The sequence below is a fragment of the Stenella coeruleoalba genome (genome assembly GCF_951394435.1).
Source record: "Stenella coeruleoalba genome assembly, chromosome: 7".
Classification (NCBI taxonomy): domain Eukaryota; kingdom Metazoa; phylum Chordata; class Mammalia; order Artiodactyla; family Delphinidae; genus Stenella; species Stenella coeruleoalba.
Window position 1 is genome coordinate 56,309,855 of NC_137153.1, and position 21,326 is coordinate 56,331,180.

At 39.7% G+C, this 21,326-nt stretch overlaps 1 protein-coding gene across 2 annotated transcripts in view; it reads right to left on the reverse strand.

Annotated features, from left to right (window-relative positions):
* Positions 1–21,326, reverse strand: part of SH3GL2 (SH3 domain containing GRB2 like 2, endophilin A1) — a 680,775-nt gene that overhangs the window by 298,275 nt on the left and 361,174 nt on the right. For both annotated transcript variants that reach the window (XR_013829292.1, XR_013829293.1), the window contains one exon: positions 1,646–1,702. The gene's annotated coding sequence lies outside the window, so the exon portion shown is untranslated. The remainder of the gene's footprint in view (positions 1–1,645; positions 1,703–21,326) is intronic.

Sequence of the window (21,326 nt, forward strand, 5' to 3'; positions counted from 1 at the left end):
AACTAGAGTTATTTCCCCATTTATTTAACCTTAAAAACATTTCCAAAGATTTAAGCTATTTCCTGTGCTTCATGGTATGACTTCCCACACCCGATCGACTTTACATCATCGAACGAGAATGCACTACGGGGAATGGTCAGAATCTAACGAACAACAGTGTTATTTCAGCACAGTTGTACCGGCGGCTGTTTTTTTCTCCCTCCTCTCTTCATTTCATGTGTTAGAAGAGCAGCCCTTAGATGGCCAAGTTCCAAGCAGATTCATTCCCAACAGAGCAGCCAGGCATCTAGGTGAGGCAAACGCCCTCTCCTACATTCCCAGTGGTTCACGTTGGGCTATATCGTTACAGGACTGTCTCCTCCACTGCAGGCTTATTTCATTCCACCAGCAAAAGCAGTGTACATCAGATTCAGAAATAAACACTGGCACACTTCTGCATTAAAGGCTATTAAGAATATGCATAATTGTCTCTTCGTTTATAAAAGTTTTGCTAATCCTTTGTGACCCACTTGCCTTGGCCTGGCTGATCTTACCAGAGCGGCACTGCTGAAGCTTCGCTAAGGTAATTTTTGGGTCCATTTTATCTTTAAGTTTCCTCTCCTCAATTTTGATGGAAAGGTAAAGAGAGCTGCTCCAGCTGACAATCTCTGGCACAACTCACAACAGAGGACCTCTTAAGGAAGAAAATAGGACTGTCACCTGTTTCCAGAAACCCCATTCAAAGTCAAACTGCACAGCCCAAAGGGAATGCCTGCAGTGTGTACCCCAGCACAAAAAAAAAAAACACATTACAATCATTGCATGCACACAATATTAGAAATACAAAAAGAAAAGCCCTCCCGGCGCAACTTGCCAGAGCACGTGTAAGCCAGCTGTCTTGTGCCAGGTCACTGTAGCGCATGTGGTCTAACAGTAATGTTATATACATCCCCATATTTATTCCAGCCTCCTGGGAAAACACACAGGAATACTTCCCCCAAGACTTAACCTTACAACATTACCCTTCATTACAAAGTTATGTGGCACTATCTCTGTTGTGAGGACACTCTGGAATATTTTTTTTTTTTGGTCATTGTTACATTTTGTGTATATAAACAGTTTGTGATCAGGATGGAAAATGATCTGAGTAAATATTTAAAAATTATATTCAAGTACTACCTTCATCTTTTTGGTGAGGTTGCAGATTCCATATACTATTGGGATATAAACATTTTTAAGTACAAGGTTTTAAATTAAACACTGCTTCCTTATGACATATTGGGCATCATATTCAAATATCTATGGATAATTAACAAAACAATTCCACTCTGCTGAATATTACAGCCAACTTGAGTCATTCTCCTAGGTTTTAATTTATAGTCAAAAGCAAAGTTCTCTTTGTGACCACCTAGGGGGGTGGGATAGGGAGGGTGGGAGGGAGACGCAAAAGGGAGGGGATATAGGGATATATGTATGAATATAGCTGATTCACTTTGTTTTACAGCAGAAACTAACACAACATTGTAAAGCAATTATATTCCAATAAAGATGTGAAGAAAAAAAAATTCTCCAAATTTATGTTCTGTCATTATTAAATGCTCATCCCATTCCCGCCTTTGTTTTGTTAGCCCTGTAAACATGAAGCTCGAGTTCTTAATCTACCTACCCGTCAGGGGAAGTAAAGCCTCCGATGTCAGGTCAGTCCTCTTTCCTGAGTGGATGTCTAGAATAAAGCACAGATTCCCTACAGCAATCATTGAGGTTTTGTTGATTTGGTCATAAGATAGTGAAGAAATTAGTGACTTTTCAAGCTATTATCACAGACAACATGATGGCTTTAGAATCTAAATTACAGTATTTCCCAAGAGGCTAAGCTAAAGCAAGTTCAAGGAAGGTATGAAAGTTACTTTGAAAAAAAAGTCAACTTTTATGAGAGAGCAATTGATTCTTTAATATTTTTGAGACAAACCTGAAACGTTTCTAAAGACTGCCTCTGTATGATTCAGTGTAAAAGTGTTCTTTTAGTGTATAACCTCCACCTGTACTTCTCTGTTTGCTGCTAAAGTATACAAAAATTTATGACACTTAATATTTCTACCACATTTGTTTTATATATGGTGGTTAAATTTATCATTTAGCTAATCATTTGTCGAATAGTTATTTTGGACCCAGAAACAAATATCATCAGGAGATAGTGGATTCCAAGAGCCTTGGCCCTGTGACAAGACCTCTGCATTCATTAGCTGGAAGGAATTATGTGTTGCTCCCCCTGGGAATGGGGAGATTATATTTATAGTTGTGTACGAGAAGCCTGTTGGCTCATTAAGCAGGGGCATCAATGGCTTTGTATGTGGGGGCAGAAGGGTGTGTTGACTGGATAATCAAGGGATGAGATGACATTGACATCTTGGAGTGTGTGTGCAAATACCACCCACACCCCCTCTGCTGCCATTTCCTTGGCCTCTGGCCCTAGCTTACTGGATGAGCGATAAGCATCTGACCTAATAAGCAAGGCGAAATCGATTCTGTCTCACGTAGGAATTTGAAATGAGAAACAAAACTGCTGGGTGGGAGGTGAGTCTCATTAATGGCAGAGCTCTAAAGGAGAAGTGAGAAAATGGTTCAAAGAGAGAGAGGGTGGAAGCAGATAAGCAGAGGGAAGCAGCAGAGAGGCCTGTGGCTTGGAGACGAGGAGGATGGACACTTGGCTCCTTGGCAAGTTTTCTGAAACTCCTCCAGGCCTCCTTGGCCTAGCCACTCTCTGCTTTAGATCCCCCACCCACATGCTTGGTTTTGCTTAGGCTCATTTGTGTCAATGTCTGCTGCTTGCATCAGAAATATCTTCGCATGAGGCAGCACATTTTTCACTTCAGAATAACATGGATGTTAGTCATATTCAAAAACGTTCACCCATAGATAGAGAATGGCCTTGACCAGTCCTAACTGACACCAGTCCAAACATGGGATGGATCCTGGGAAGGCCCTGCTTTGCCAGGCATTGACCCTGTACTTACTGCATCCTGGAGAGGAACCAGGCAGGGCCCTAGGTATTTATTCAAGATACTTTTGCCTTTGTTGGCCCTGCCCTACATAAAACACCAAAAGTATTTTTTATGGCTATGTTGGTATAAAGAGAAAAAAAAATCCATCTTGGCTAGATTCATTTTTTAAGTCATTATTATTTTTTTAACTCTTACTTTTTATGATTATAACAATAATATGTTTTCATTATAAAATAACTTGGAAAATTCAGAAAAAATAAAAGAAAATAAAAATCACCTATAATCCCACAACGAAGAGATGTCTACTCAAGGCTTTGCACAGTATATTTTCTTCCATTGTTTTTCTTGTATATAATGCATCTATACCTAAGTGGGTCAAATTGTGTTTATATATTGTTTAATTTCTGCTTTTTGCTCTTTAACATTATAGGATGTGCATTTTCCATTCTCATCGATATGTTGCTGTAAACGTAATTGAAAACATCTCCCTTGTTACACACATAACATATGTTTATTGTAGATGTTTGGAAAAAATAGGTAAGCACTGAGAAGAATATAAAAATCACCAACAATCTCAGTACCCAGAATTAAGTCATTATTATGATATTCATTTCTTTCTTCGGATTTTCAAAGAAATTAAAATTAAAACTTTTTCGTGGACCCATGAATGTATTTTTGGTCCCGGTCCTAGGAGAACAGCAGAGACTATTTACCAAATGATACAGAAGCGTTTCAGAATGTCAGCCACAGGTATAGCCCTACTGCAGTGTCCCAGCTGAGCATCAGCCCTGCAGCTAGCAAAAGACCACCTACATGTGTATTGTCAGAGAAAGGGCTTAATATGTACAATTAAATGATTTAATTATTTATACATGTTGCTCTCTATGTATAATTGGAAAAAAAAAACCCACAGCCATAGTTTGTATTTTCTGTTAATACACAGGTGCATGCAGATGCATAGGGAAAGGCTAGGAAGGACAGACAAAAAACTGGGTATAATGGCTACCCATGGAGAAGGAAGAAGCAGTTCAGGGCTATAAAAGGAGGTCAAAGGGGAACTTTTACTTTATTTGAAGGTGTTAATTGCTTTACAGAAGAATTTATGTCATGCATTACTTATGTAAAAAAATTAAACATTTAATTAGAGAATAAATATGCCATCTGGCTTAGGGAAGGCTAATGACAGGTCCAAAAGATCTGTCTTTAGGAACTGCAATATTTACAGCTGAATTGCTAAGCACAGGGTCCCTCGAGACAGGCTGACCAGACTCATGTCCCAGCCTTGTCACTGACAAGTTCCTCAACCCCTCAGTGCCTCAGTTTCCTTAGCTACAAAGTGGAGGAAATAATTATAACCTACCTCATGGAGTTATTGTTAGGATCAGATGAGTTAATATTCAAAAACTAATGTGCAAAACTCTTGGAATAGTGGCTGGTACATGTTATACTATATGTTTTAACACATTATGAGTATTATCATCAATTATTTTTATTTTTAAGAAGTTCTTATAAGTACTCCCTTCGACAAGTAGTATAGAAGTTGGAAAGCCCTTACTGTGTTTCAACAGACTCAGAGGGATTCGGTGCAAGGCAGTGGGTGAGGGGGAGAGGAAGGCCTTTCCAGGAGTGTCACATCATCAGAGGTTGAATTGCTGAGGTGGGGGGAGAGGTCATGAGATGCCAGCTCTCTGGGATCAAGGGAGCAGCTACGTGTTCATCTGCCAGTCCATTTCAGAAAACAGAGGCAGATTTCATTCTATCCAAACCAAAACATAGCAAGGCCTAGCTGTGTGTCAGGCCCTATGATAGATGCTGAGGGTGTTGAAGAAGAAGAAATATTAACAATATTTCCCAGAGGACAGTATCTTCCTAAATAGAAGCCCACAAGAGGATTTAAATCTCTTGCTCAACTGACCCCCATCACGGCCTTAGGGTCCACGCACCAGCATGGTTTTGCCAGAATGAACGCCTACTTTACTGAGCTTTATTCTTAAATCTAGAGAGGAAATGGTCCCCACCCTCATGGAGCTCACTTTTTACTGGCAGCAGACAATAAACTGGCTATCAGTTGACAAGAAGATTAATTATAGTTTATGATCAGCTGTATGAAGGAAATATAGAGGCTACTGTGATAAGGAATTATGAAACAAAAAGATTTCTTTTTGATAAAGCAGTTGAGGAAAGGGTCTCTGAGAAGGTGACATATAAGCTTAGTCCTGTGAAGGTACAAGGATCCAGCTGTGCAGGAGGAAGAGAGCTCTAGTCAAAGCAAGTGTATACTGTAAAGCCTGTGGGATGGAAATGACCTTGGTATGGTTAGGGACATATCAGAAGCCAGTGTGGCTAAAGACGTATAAGCCAAAGAGACATAAATTTACAGAGGTAAGCAGTGGCCAGATGACACTGCATCAAAGTGAAAATGTGAAACTACTTAAACTCTGTAAGTGTTTTAAGGTAAGACCCACAGGATCTGGTGACGTTTCTCTATATTTGTGGGAGTAAACGAATGACTAATCAGGATATTTGTCTAAAGAGATGCTAGGCAACAACATGGGTCAAGGCAAAGAGAGACACTTTACGTTTGGCAAAAAGCTTTTACGGGAGTTTGTCCTTTGTTCACAGTATAATTTTATTTGAACTACCAACATTTCAAGGTATGATTATTGCCATTTTTTTTTTTTTTTTTTTTTTTTGCGGTACGCGGGCCTCTCACCGTCGTGGCCTCTCCCGTCGCGGAGCAGAGGCTCCGGACGCGCAGGCTCAGCGGCCATGGCTCACGGGCCCAGCCGCCCAGTGGCATGTGGGATCCTCCCAGACCGGGGCATGAACCCGTGTCTCCCGCATTGGCAGGCAGACTCCCAACCACTGCGCCACCAGGGAAGCCCCTGCCATTTTATAAATAAGGGAAAAGAGACTCACGAAAGTTTGGAATCCGGCTGAAGGTGACACAGTGGCTATGTGACCAAGCGAGGTAGGCAATCCAGGTCTTATGACTCTTGTCTTCTTTCTGCTAAACTAGACCAAGAGGGACAGGATGGGGACACATGACGCCTTCCTCACTGTGGTCTCGATGGAAGACATTAGGGCTGAGGGGAAAGAGAGGCCTGTGTTCCTGAGGTGAAAAAATAAGCATGGCATATGCAGTGGAGAGATGATTCGAGAATGTTTTACCCCTGATGGAAGGGAAAGAAATAAGAAAACCTCAGTCCTCAAAGCCACACAAAATTCAGTTAGGCCTGGTCTGATCAGCTGTGTCATTATCAAAGCTGCCATCTATAGCCTCCTGTGTGCTGTTCCAACGCACTCCTGTAACTGCAGAAGAGTTGGAGAGGATTTGTATCATGTGTTCAGTGGTGTCGTGTCTTCCCCAGTCACTAGCACATCATTTTATTTGGGACATGCAAGAATTTGGCTAGTTTACCTAAATCAACACCAAAATCTGGGAGTTTGAATGTTGACATAAAATCTCTTTTTAAAAGAAAAAATTTTGGAGAGTTGTTTTGCATTGAAGAACTGTGTTAGCAAGCAGTGAAAGAGTGGAGCTGCCTCTGTGAGGGAGGGTGCAAAACAGGCTGAGGCACTGCGCTCCTTTTCCAAGTTACACAGATCTACAGGCTCTCAGGAGAGCTGACTAGAGACGGATGCCTAATAACATCATACATAGATCAGCAAGGAACCGAGTTCCTGGCATCTTTCCACTGTTGCTGTTATGCTGGTTAGTAGTCATGCTGGTTAAACCATGCTTCATCAAAGCAAACTACATTCCCCAACATAAAGCTCCAAGATAGGAAAACCCTGCTAAATGCTCAAAGAGTACAGCTAGGTGTCCCAAAATACTGATGGGCATCACTGATGGGTCCTAAGTAATTTAAGGGGAGGGGCCATGTGAAACAATCATTTTAGTGGGTATGGGCATATCTTCACGCATATTCAAAAAGAATATAGTTAATACTATCAAACTTGTGACTTTCATAAACATATTTGCATAGGGAGAGGTTGAAGCCAGTAGTAACATGGTTCACCTGATGCTAACCCCCAAAATTACAGGTACGGTGTCAGGTGATATGAAGTTATAGTAAAAAGTCATGATGTTGATGTGTCAATGCCTGGTAACTGGGATATATTATTGCAGCACAAAGAGCACTGAATTGAGAATAGGTAACATAGGCCAAAAGAGAATGGTTAAGCTGTAATAATCGTGTCCCTGAAGTTAGGGACTGTGTCTTCTTTAAAATTATATTCGTTTGCTATTGCTGCTGTACCAAATAACCACAAACTTAGTGGCTTAAAGCAACACAAATCTAGTATCTTACAATTGTAAAAATCAGAAGTCAGGAATGGGTCTTACAGGGCTAAAACCACAGTGTCAGTAAAGCTGTGTTCCCTCCAGAGGTTCTAGGGGAGAACTTGTTCCTTGCCTTTTCCAGCTTCTAGAGAATGTCTGCATTCCATTGCTCACAGCCGCATCACTCCAACCTCTGCTTCCATCATCACATGTCCCTCTCTGACTCTGGCTCTCCCTCCTCCTTCTTTCACTTTGAAAGGACACCTGTGCTTACACTAGGCCCACCTGGACAATCCAGGAGACACTCCCCATCTCAAGAGCCAGAACTCAATCACAGCTGCATAGTCTCTTTTGCCATGCAAGGTAACACATTCACAGGTTTCTGTGCATAACTTTGGGGGGGCCATTATTCTGCCTTCCACAAAATTATATCTCTACAATGTAGCACATGCCTGACACAGCACACTCAGTAAGTGTCTGTGAAATACATTTTAAATAAGAATTTTGTTGTTATAGGTGTCTAAGCTATTTCAAGACTGCATTAGATGCATTTCACGCCTTACTCCATTTAGCTGTCATCTAACCCAAATGAGGAAGCTAAAGACTTGAGAGGTTAAATAAGCTGACAAAGACTCACAAGTAGTCGATTGTGGAATCAAGAAACAAACCCAGGTGTGTAATGATCTCAGAGCCTTTGCTTTGGCCACTATTTTATTCTACTACACTTAACTTCTCTGAGCTTAATTCTCCTCATCAGTAAAAAGAGAGGAATACAGTAGGTTATCTCTGAGACTCCTACTGGTTCAATGAACTATTATTTTTTCTACCTTTTAAATAGGTTTTTAAAATATGAAACTGTGGGTCAATATTACCTCCAAGGTCACACTCTGAGTTGCTAAAGTTATCACTTTTAGTGGCAAGCAGACATGAAACAATTATGTGATCTCCTTTGAATATGCCTGTTCCAAGTCCTTTCTAACTACTAAAATGAAATTAAAATTGAAAAAGGATGGCTTGGGCCCTGAACCAAGATGGCGGAGTAGAAGGACGTGCTCTCACTCCCTCTTGTGAGAACACCAGAATCACAACTAGCTGCTGGACAATCATCGACAGGAAGACACTGGAACTCAACCAAAAAAGATACCCCACATCCAAAGACAAAGGAGAAGTCACAATGAGACAGTAGGAGGGGCGCTATCACAGTAAAATCAAATCCCATAACTGCTGGGTGGGTAACTCACAAACTGGAGAACACTTATACCACAGAAGTCCACCCACTGGAGTGAAGGTTCTGAGCCCCACATCAGGCTTCCCAACCTGGGGTTCTGGCAACGGGAGGAGGAATTCCTAGAGAATCAGACTTTGAAGACTAGTGGGATTTGATTGCACATCTTCAATAAGACTGGGGGGAACAGAGACTCCACTCTTGGAGGGCACACACAAAGTAGTGTGCACATTGGGACCCAGGGGAAGGAGCAGTGACCCCAGGGGAGACTGAACCAGACCTGCCTGCTAGAGTTGGAGGGTCTCCTGCAGAGGTGGAGAATGGCTGTGGCTCACTGTTGGGACAAGGACACTGGCAGCAGAAGTTCTGGGAAGTACTCCTTGGCGTGAGCCCTCCCAGAGTCTGCCATTAGCCCCACCAAAGAGCCCAGGTAGGCTCCAGTGTTGGGTTGCCTCAGGCCAAACAACCAACAGGGAGGGAACCCAGCCCCACCCATCAGCAGTCAAGCGGATTAAAGTTTTACTGAGCTCTGCCCACCAGAGCAACAGTCAGCTCTACCCACCACCAGTCCCTCCCATCAGGAAACTTGCACAAGCATCTTAGATAGCCTCATCCACCAGAGGGCAGAGAGCAGAAGCAAGAAGAACTGCAATCCTGAAGCCTGTGAAACAAAAACCACATTCAAAGAAAGATAGACAAGATGAAAAGGCAGAGGGCTATATACCAGATGAAGGAACAAGATAAAACCCCAGAAAAACAACTAAATGAAGTGGAGATAGGCAACCTTCCAAATAAAGAATTCAGAATAATGATAGTGAAGATGATCCAGGACCTCAGAAAAAGAATGCAGGCAAAGATGGAGAAGATGCAAGAAATGTTTAACAAAGACCTGAAAGAATTAAAGAACAAACAAACAGAGATGAACAATACAATAACTTAAATGAAAACTACACTGGAAGGAATCAAGAGCAGAATAACTGAGGCAGAAGAAAAGATAAGTGACCTGGAAGACAGAATGGTGGAATTCACTGCTGTGGAACAGAATAAAGAAAAAAGAATGGAAAGAAATGAAGACAGAAATGGGACAACGTTAAATGCAACAACATTCGCATTATAGGGCTCCCAGAAGGAGAAGAGAGAGAGAAAGGATTAGAGAAAATATTTGAAGAGATTACAGTCAAAAACTTCCCTAACATGGGAAAGGAAATAGCCACCCAAGTCCAGGAAGTGTAGAGAGCCCCATATACGATAAACCCAAGGAGAAACACTCCAAGACACACAGTAATCAATTGGCAAAGATTAAAGACAAAGAAAAATTAGTGAAATCAGCAAGGGAAAAAAGACAAATAACATTCAAGGGAACTCCCATAAGGTTAAGAGCTGATTTCTCAGCAGAAACCCTACAAGCCAGAAGGGAGTGACATGATATACTTAAAGTGATGAAAGGGAAGAACCTACAACCAAGATTACTCTACCCAGCAAGGATCTCATTCAAATTTGACAAAGAAATCAAAAGCTTTTCAGACAAGCAAAAGCTAAGAGAATTCAGCACCACCAAACTAGCTCTACAACTAGTTCCTTAGAGAAGGAACTTAGTGGCTTAAAGTTCACTTTAAGCCACTAAAGGAACTTCTCTAAGTGGGAAACACAAGAGAAGAGAAGGACCTACAAAAACAAACCCAAAACAATTAAGAAAATGGTCATAGGAACATACATATCGATAATTACCTTAAACGTGAATAGATTAAATGCTCCAACCAAAAGACACAGGTTTGCTGAATGGATACAAAAACAAGACCCATATATTCGCTGTCTACAAGAGACCCACTTCAGACCTAGGGACACATACAGACTGAAAGTGAGGGGACGGAAAAAGATATTCCATGCAAATGGAAATCCAAAGAAAGCTGGAGCAGCAATACTCATATCAGATAAAATAGACTTTAAAATAAAGAATGTTACAAGAGACAAGGAAAGACACTACATAATGATCAAGTGATCAATCCAAGAAGAAGATATAACAATTATAAATATATATGCACCCAACATAGGAGCACCTCAACACATAAGGCAACTGCTAACAGCTCTAAAAGAGGAAATTGACAGTAACACAATAATAATGGGAGACTTTAACACCTGACTTACACCAATGGACAGATCATCCAAAATGAAAATAAATAAGGAAACAGAAGCTTTAAATGACACAATAGACCAGATAGATTTAATTGATATTTATAGGACATTCCACCCAAAAACAGCAGATTACACTTTCTTCTCAAGTGCACACGGAACATTCTCCAGGATAGATCATATCTTGGGTCACAAATCAAGCTTCAGTAAATTTAAGAAAATTGAAGTCATATCAAGCATCTTTTCTGACCACAATGCTATGAGACTAGAAATGAATTACTGGGAAAAAAACGTAAAAAACACAAACATGTGGAGGCTAAACAATACGTTACTAAATAACCAAGAGGTCACTGAAGAAATCAAAGAGGAAATCAAAAAATACCTAGAGACAAATGACAATGAAAACATGATGATCCAAAACCTATGGGATGCAGCAAAAGCAGTTCTAAGAGGGAAGTTTATAGCTATACAAGCCTACCTCAAGAAACAAGAAAAATCTCAAATAAACAATCTAACCTTACACCTAAAGGAACCAGAGAAAGAAGAACAAACAAAACCCAAAGTTAGCAGAAGGAAAGAAATCATAACGATCAGAGTAGAAATAAATGAAACAGAAACAAAGAAAACAATAGCAAAGATCAACAAAACTAAAAGCTGTTTCTTTGAGAAGATAAACAAAATTGATAAACCATTAGCCAGACTCATCAAGAAAAAGAGGGACAGGACTGGGCTTCCCTGGTGGCGCAGTGGTTGAGAGTCCGCCTGCCGATGAAGGGGACATGGGTTCATGCCTCGGTCCAGGAGGATCCCACATGCCGCAGAGCAGATGTGCCCGTAAGCCATGGCTGCTGAGCCTGCGCATCCAGAGCCTGTTGCTCCACAATGGGAGAGGCCACAACAGTGAGAAGCCCGCGTACCGCAAAAAAAAAAAAGAGGGAGAGGACTCAAGTCAATAAAATTAGAAATGAAAAAGGAAAAGTTACAACAGACACCGCAGAAATACAAAGCATCCTAAGAGACTACTACTAGCAACTCTATGCCAATAAAATGGACAACCTGGAAGAAATGGACAAATTCTTAGAAAGGTATAACCTTCCAAGACTGAGCCAGGAAGAAATAGAAAATATGAACAAATGAATCACAAGTAATTAAATTGAAACTGTGATTAAAAATATTCCAACAAACAGAAGTCCAGAACCAGATGGCTTCACAGGTGAATTCTATCAAACATTTAGAGAAGAGCTAACACCCATCCTTCTCAAACTCTTCCAAAGAATTGCAGAGGAAGGAACACTCCCAAACTCATTCTATGAGGCCACCATCACCTTAACACCAAAACCAGAGAAAGATACTACAAAAAAAAGAAAATTACAGACCAATATCACTGATGAATATAGATGCAAAAATCCTCAACAAAATACTAGCAAACAGAATCCAACAACACATTAAAAGGATCATACACCATGATCAAGTGGGATTTATCCCAGGGATGCAAGGATTCTTCAATATACGCAAATCAATCAATGTGATACACCATATTAACAAACTGAAGAATAAAAACCATGTGATCATCTCAATAGATGCAGAAAAAGCTTTTGACAAAATTCAACACCAATTTATGATAAAATCTCTCCAGAAAGTGGGCACAGAGGGAACCTACCTCAACATAATAAAGGCCATATACGACAAACCCACAGCAAACATCATTCTCAATGGTGAAAAATTGAAAGCATTTCCTCTAAGATCAGGAACAAGACACGGATGCCCACTCTCACCATTATTATTCAACATAGTTTTGGAAGTCCTAGCCATGGCAATCAGAGAAGAAAAAGAAATAAAGAAATACAAATTGGAAAAGAAGAAGTAAAACTGTCACTGTTTGCCGATGTCATGATACTATACATAGAGAATCCTAAAAATGCCACCAGAAAACCACTAGAGCTAATCAATGAATTTGGTGAAGTTGCAGGATACAAAATTAATGCACAGAAATCTCTGGAATTCCTATACACTAATGATGAAAAATCTGAAAGAGAAATTAAGGAAACACTTCCATTTACTATTGCAACAAAAAGAATAAAATATCTAGGAATAAACCTACCTAGGGAGACAAAAGACCTGTATGCAGAAAACTATAAGACACTGATGAAAGAAATTAAAGATGATACCAACAGATGGAGAGATATACCATGTTCTTGGATTGGAAGTATCAATATTGTGAAAATGACTATACTACCCAAAGCAACCTACAGATTCAATGCAATCCCTATCAAATTACCAATGGCATTTTTTACAGAACTAGAACAAAAAATCTTAAAATTTGTATGGAGACACAAAAGACCTCGAATAGCCAAAGCAGTCTTGAGGAGAATAAACAGAGCTGGAGGAAGCAGGCTCCCTGACTTCAGACTATACTACAATGCTACAGTAATCAAGAAAATATGATACTGGCACAAAAACAGAAATATAGAACAATGGAACAAGATAGAAAGCTCACAGATAAACCCACACACCTATGGTCAACTAATCTATGACAAAGGAGGCCAAGATATACAATGGAGAAAAGACATTCTCTTCAATAAGTGGTGCTGGGAAAACTGGACAGCTACATGTGAAAGAATGGAATTAGAACACTCTATAACACCATACACAAAAATAAACTCAAAATGGATTAGAGACCTAAATGTAAGACCAAACACTATAAAACTCTTAGAGGAAAACATAGGAAGAACACTCTTTGACATAAATCACAGCAAGATCTTTTTTGATCTACCTCTTAGAGAAATGGAAATAAAAACAAAAATAAACAAATGGGACCTAATGAAACTTCAAAGCTTTTGCACAGCAAAGCAAACCATAAACAAGATGAAAAGACAACCCTCAGAATGGGAGAAAATATTTGCAAATGAATCAACGGACAAAGGATTAATCTCCAAAATATATAAACAGCTCATGCAAACAACCCAATGTTAAAAAAACAAACAACCCAATACAAAAATGGGCAGAAAACCTAAACAGACATTTCTCCAAAGAAATGTCAATATTAAAAAAAACAAACAACCCAATACAAAAATGGGCAGAAAACCTAAACAGACATTTCTCCAAAGAAGACATACAGATGGCCAAGAGGCACAAGAAAAGCTGCTCGACATCACTAATTATTAGAGAAATGCAAATCAAAACTACAATGAGGTATCACCTCACACCAGTTAGAATGGCCATCATCAGAAAATCTACAAACAACAAATGCTGGAGAGGGTGTTGAGAAAAGGGAACCCTCTTGCACTATTGGTGGTGGGAATGTAAATTGATACAGCCACTATGGAGAACAGTACGGAGGTTCCTTAAAAAAGTAAAAATAGAATTACCATATGATCCAGCAATCCCACTACTGGGCATATACCCTGAGAAAACCATAATTCAAAGAGACACATGCACCTCAATGTTCACTGCAGCACTATTTACAATAGCCAGGTCATGGAAGCAACCTAAATGCCCATCAACAGATGAATGGATAAAGAAGATGTGGTACATGTATACAATGGAATATTACTCAGCCATACAAAGGAATGAAATTGGGTCATTTGTTGAGATATGGATGGATCTAGAGACTGTCATACAGAGTGAAGTAAGTCAGAAAGAGAAAAACAAATATCGTATATTAACACATATATGTGGAACCTAGAAAAATGGTACAGATGAACCTGTTTGCAGGCAGAAATTGAGACACAGATGTAGAGAACAAACGTATGGACACCAAGGGGGGAAAGCCGCAGGAGGGTGGGTGGTAGGTGGTGTGATGAATTGCGAGATTGGGATTGACATGTATAACCTGATGTGTATAAAATGGATGACTAATAAGAACCTGCTGTAGAAAAAAGTAACTAAAATTAAATTTAAAACTTTTAATTAATTAATTAAAATAATAAAAGAAAAAGAATGGCTTGGTTTATATATACCATATATGTCTTTTTCTACAAACCCCCCTTCCCAAATTCCAACTTGATGCTCTTAAAAATGGCAGAATAACAGTTTAGAAATTTCATCGAAAAACACCTACTCTAAAGGAGAATTCTAGCTAATTAAATGCAGAACAAATGATAGAATTAGAAAATTATGATTTATAAATCCCAATGAAGAAATTTCAAATATTGTGAATAAATACCAAAACTATTGGATAAAAGATTTTTTTGATTGGTGAAATTTGTAATGGGGATTGCAATGGTCATACCTGAACAAAATGACCAATCTTAGTATTTCTGTAAGCTGGAAAGCCAGACATTATTTGCCTTATGATGTAATTTATCAGGAGTGTACACAGCACCTATGAAAATTATTGTCTAAACAATTTTACCTGAAATATTGCAACTCCATATCTAACCACAGTTCTCCAGGAACAGAGAGACAGGTTAAATGGCAACACAAAGAAGAAATTAGCCAAATCCAGAATTTCAAAGTACAACTATCCATTGTACTTAAGAAATCAATGGCATTTAAAAAACAAAAAGAAAGAAAAATGAGTTACAGAACAAAAGAGATTTTTGGAGACAAAACCTTGAATGTAACATGTGACCTTTACATTGAAACAAACTAACTGTAAAAAGACTTATTTGAGAAGGTCTACATCCACCTGTGAAGAAGTAGCAAATATTTGATTTACCTTCTCCAAACAGAAAACTAGAAAACAAAAGGCGGGGGGGGGGGGGGGAATGAAAGAGCTGTCATTGGCCAATGTGCCTATAAGGATTCTGATGAGAGATGAGAAACAAGAGATGACTCCTACAGTCTTGCTTGTTTCCTGCCTGAAGACACATTGCAGACCACAGGACGGTTAGGAGTCCCAAGCAGAGGATGGAAGCTTGCTAAGTTATGGAGACAGACAGCTGACTTTTGGAAGACTGAAGTGACTGGCAGTTGCAAGGCAAAGTCCTAGGAGCAGATACCTCTGCAGAAAAATAGCTTCAGAAATCTTCATATGAGTCCCCTTGAGCAGGGGTCCCCAACCCCCAGGCCGCGGACCAGTACCGGTCTTCGGCCTGTTAGGAACCAGGCCGCACAGCAGGAAGTGAGTGGCAGGCGAGTGAGCGAAGCTTCATCTGCCGCTCCCTATCACTCCCCATTGCTGGCATTACCGCCTGAACCATCCCCCTCAGCCGCGCCCCTCTCCCCATCCGTGGAAAAATTGTCTTCCATGAAACCGGTCCCTGCTGCCAAAATGTTGGGGATCACCACTGAGTATAGGCTAAATACTAAGATCTGGCGCATAGTCAGGAGTCTAGGCAAGCAGTGCCTCCAGAGTTATGGACTGAACAGTTCACAGAGCTCACCCAGGGCCAGGAGGTGTTCTGTTTCTCACCAGAAAACATAGAGTCCTGTTGATCACTTCAGGCATTCAGTAGAAACCCCAGAAAGGCTACATCTTAAAAGGGGGTTAACATATTCCTCAAGTATAGGATAATCTAGAACCACCCTAAGAAAAGTTTTTAAAGGTCTCAAGAGGATCAAAATGAACAGCAAACTGAACTGAACACCAGAAGAAAGGCTAACATTCTTTAAAGGATAACAATAAAATCCAGACCCTTGATGATATAATATTCACAAAGTCAAGCACATAACAAAAAATTATTAGACACATCAAGAATCAGGAAAATGTGACCCATAACCAACATAAATTTTTTCAATAGAAATAGATCAACAAATAACAGAGATGATGAAATTGCAGTCAAAGACATTTAAAAAGCTATTTTAACTACATTCAAGTATTTAACAAAACACATGAACATAGTGAGAATGTAAGTGAAAGACATAAAAATGAACCAAATGGAACTTCTAGAATTAAAAAAAACTACAAGATCTTTATGAAAAGGATTAGATATTCCAAAGGGAAGGATTAGTAAAGACACACTAATAAAAATTATCCAAATGAAGCAGAAGGAGAAAAAAAAAAAAAAAGACAATGTATCTCAGTGATCTGGGAGACAGTAGCAAGTGGTTTTACATATGCATATTTGGAGTTCCAGAAGAAGAGAGGAAAAACAGAATAAAAGTGTTAGAAGAAATAACAGCTGAAAATTTTCTGAATTTGATGATGTACAAAGTTCAATTAACCCAGAAAAGGGTTTTTAAAAAGAAAGAAAAAACATAAAACCTCATCAAGGCACATGATAATAAAATTTCTGAAGACACATTACTTAAGTGGAACTAGGGTAAGAAATAAAATAGATTTCCTGTCATTAACTACGTGAGCCAGAAGACAATGGAACAAATCTTTTAAAGTACGGAAAGGAGCTGGTGTTGGAGGGGACCCCTATCAACCTAAAATTCTAAATCCAGCAAAAGTATCTTTCAAACAGGAAGGAAAAAAATCAAGACTTTTTCAGAGAAACAAAAATTCAGAGAATTCATTTCCAGATGATCTGTATTATGCAGTTTGTTAAAGGAAGTTCCTTGAGCATGAAAATGATACCAGATAGAAACTTGGATCTTCAGAGAGGAATGATGGACACCAGCAATGGGAAGTAGATAGATAAATATTTAAAACTTTTCTATTTTTGTTTTGCTTAAGAGATAAAGCAAAACTAGTAACAATATATTGTAGAGTTTATAACATATATATGTTTAAAGGAAAATAATATATTGTGGGTTTATAACATGGTATGAACACAATATCGAAAGGACAGGATGATAGAAATGAAAATAGATTGTTGTTTCTTTCATTATCCATGAAAGAGTATGATATTTTTTAAAAGAACAAGAAAAGTTAAAGAGGCATACTGTGAACCTATAGCAACCATCAAAAACTAAATCAATGAGGTCTAACTAAAAAGCTTTGGCCATAAAATGAAATCATGAAAAATTCTCAATCCAGAAGAAGGAAGGAAAAAAGGGAAAAACAAGGAACAAAGAACAGATGTGATAAATTAAAAACAAATAGCAAGATGGTTGACTCAAACCCAAACAGATCGATAATCACCTTAATTGTGAAGGATGTAAACTACAACAAAAGCAGACATTTTTGTAATGAATAAAAAAGCAAGAGAAACCACATGTCATCTACAAGAAAGAGATAAATCATAATGTAAAGGATGGGAAAAAATATGCCACTGAAACACTAATCATGATCATGACAGCAAACAGCTTATTGTACTTTCTTGTTTTTTATATGAGATGATGCTGTGAAATAATTCCTAGAACAAAAAGGGTCTATCAAATGTGCACGTGACACCTTTAAAATGAGGAACAAAGAGTGTTAGCAGGTATCAGACAGAGAGTACACATGAGAGACAGGAAGAGGCTTTCTGCATTTCACTTGGTGTGGAACTCAAGCTAAATGAACATTTTGGTGAAGGGCAAAGCAGGGCCCACTGCTTGTTAGGTGGGATTTCCTCTGAAACAGTTAAACTTCTCTTCTGTTTATGAAGCATGTGCTGTTTAAGGTCTCCTCCTCAGCAACAGAGAGCCTGTCCAAAAAGTGTTAACCAAGAATTAGAAAAAGTAGGCCAGGGACATTCTAAATAATGATTTCATACTTTGGGTTTATCCTGGGTTTCCCTGAGTTTCCAGGGTAACCATTTATTGTAAAGTCTTGGCATCTTTTGGGTTAAGTTATAGGGCAAAAGCCTATAAAATCAGTGGAGCAGAGCTCTTTTGAGGTCCTTGAGTATATCAAGCGGCTCAAGCCAAGTTTTGGCTCAGGGACCACAGCTAGCTCCTCTACTCTCACCCTCTGTGTTCTGGGGTGGAGAGGCAGCAAAGGTTTCACCAAATCTTCAGAATTATTTCACCACTGGGGACAGGATAGTATAGGGAGAAATAGAGGGAAAACTTTGTTTGCTTGTTCTTATATTAATTCATATCACTTTAGCAAGGATCATGATGAAGACCTTAATCTGGAAATCTTTCTTAAGAACTCTGGGATAAGGAGTTTGGCCACCAGAAAAATTGTGTGCATGACAGCATCTAGATTTCCTGGAAGAAAAGTGAAGGAAATTTCAGCAGAAATATTGACCATGCTCATTCCACCCTCTCACCCCACTCTCCACTCTTGAATAAACAGTGGGGAAGACACTTCCCCAGGGAAATGAAGACTCTTCAACAAAGAAAGGCAGAGTAAATCTTTGCTAGCCCCTGACAGGGAGGTACCTGGGAAATAGACTAGTTGCACTGGGGCATAGGATTCTTGAATCCATCTCAGAACAGAGATTCAATGAGGAATGGTGTGTAACACAGGCTGACGTTGCCCTATGATCCGGACCCTGGGGAACCTAGTGTGAGTTCCTCAATAGCAAGAGGATGTACAGACATCACCTACTTACAAACTTTTATCTTATGTGCTTTTAAAATCATAAACAAATTGATACCCCGAAGCAAAAGACTGTGAACTCTACCTGCCACCACAGATGCTTTCATTGGTCATGTTGGTCATTTTAGGTTCAACCATCCTTTGGTTTGTTAGTCCACACTCCGATTGCTATTTTCGTTATTTCTGGTATGTGCTTAATTTTTGATGAGTACAAACTCACTGAGAAAGTGCCATTAATCAAAGGTTTGAGGAAAACGGAAAAAAAATTCAAACCTTTCTAAAAAATGGAAAGTGGCAAGAACATGACAGAAGTCCACAGATTTGTGAGATGAGTCATTCATCAGTAGGAACAATTCTGAAGGACAAAGAGCAAATCATGTCAAGTGAAAACCTCTGGGTCTAAGCAGAGGCCAGGGATCAGCAAGGGTCAAGGAAAAGTGATTCATGAAATGGAATACTTAGCCTTAATATCAAAAGCCTGTTAGCCTATTATTAATTCAGAAGAAGGCCAGGAGGGTACTGGAGAACTTAACTATGAAAGTCGGCTGCAGAAACCTTTTTGTCTCAATGTTTCCTATGGTTTCATTGTTTAGAGTTATGGAGACAGACATTCTAAAGTCTGCATATGAGAATGAGCATTGATTAGGCTGTCAGTGTGAATGCTGTCACTGCTGAGATATTGCTGACGTCACTTGCAGAGGCCAGGGGGTAAGGTGAGTTGGGTATAAATGCAGGTAGTCCCGCCGCAATGGAATTTAGATATGGGTAACACTGGTTTACACTTCCAAAAAGATGCCCAATAGAGTACAAACCGGTGCAAAATAAAATAACATGCCTAGTTTTAAAGCTTAACCCCTTAATCATGAAGGACTTAGGAACAACAGGACATACAAACAGCCTTTTAAAGCTGACCTTTGTGCAATCAGAGGTCTGGGATGGATTAAAGCTCCCTGTGGTGCTCTGATAGCGGTATCGTCACTGGGGCTGGTCCACTGCAGACAGACATCATTCCCAGTTGGGCTGGGAACAGTGGCAGTTCTCAGCAGAGTATTTGGCCCCCAGTTTGGAAGTGGAAAGGCAGGGCAGCAGAGGAGGCGTCTCTCCGAACCAGAAGGAAACTTTAGGAAACGAGTTGAAAAGAAGGGCCTATGTGTTCTTCCCAAGTCTACCCTTTAGCACAAAAGGGAAGTGAGTCGGCAGAGGAGAAATTCCACAGCCTCCTTGACTCCACCTCCAAGGCCAGTAGGGTTCAATGAAAAAGGGCCAGTCTTCTTATACACCCACAGAGGAAGTGAATAAATGTTTAAAGTGCTCAAAAGGTACTTTATTGAGGTAGTGATAGGTATGCATTGAAGCATTGAAATGATGTGACTTTCACTGAACATAACTGTTAACTCTCACTAAGTAATAGAATTCCTTTGAGGGAAAGAATCATCTTTGTTTAATGGGTTTATCTGGGAACGCAGTTAAGGAAAAACCAAGGTGGGTTTGAATTGAGATACAGCATAAGCTAAACTGATCTCTGTAAACAAATGAATAGGAATTTGAGGGGAAAGGGATGAGGGGTCAATGAGCTGGAGGGAGGAATGATGAATGAGTTGGAGACAGCAACATTGTGGAGGACATTCCTGGTTTCAGGAATTGCCACGACACTTTAAGAAGAAGGATATCAAGTTTCCACTGAGAATTTTATATTGTGCAATCTCAGTCCTAAACCTTGGGTGAAGACTGCCATACACAGTCCTGAGTCAGTATACTTTGGATGAGAAGGGATTAGGATTGTACCCGGGGATGATACGGTGCTAGAAAGGAACATGAGGACAAATCCAGTATGGCCCAGAGAACTCACTGCACGTAAGAATTCAGAGTCGGTGCTCACTAAGAGAAAGCCTCATTACAACAATCGTCACCACCACCCCCCCGACACATACCTACTCACCACCACTACTACCACCAAGAACTCCTGATGTGTAATAAAACACCAGATATGTCACTGTATATTTCATGGGGTTCCAACCAATTGTATAATATCTAAATATTAAAGGACAAGGCAGCCAGAACAAGCAGAGATCTTGAACACAGCCGGAGCGGCTGAAATCTGGGTCTACACTCTAAGCAATTCACCCCGAACTCTATCATTCACAATGGCATAGGACCAAATCCTAGTTTTGTTATGTTTTTATTCTGTCCCAGAAGAAAAAATTAGGTAGATTGCAGGCCCTGAGACAGCAAACTAGATCTAGATCTATTAGAGAGATCTCTGGGCGATTTCCCAATGCCTTGGGGAGAAGTGTTCATTGCTCCTAGTTCTTGTGGCAGAATCACTGTATATGTAAATATATTTACTTCGCGTCTTCCATTCGCATGAGAATAGGACGTAGAAATCTTCCTCTACAACTGCCG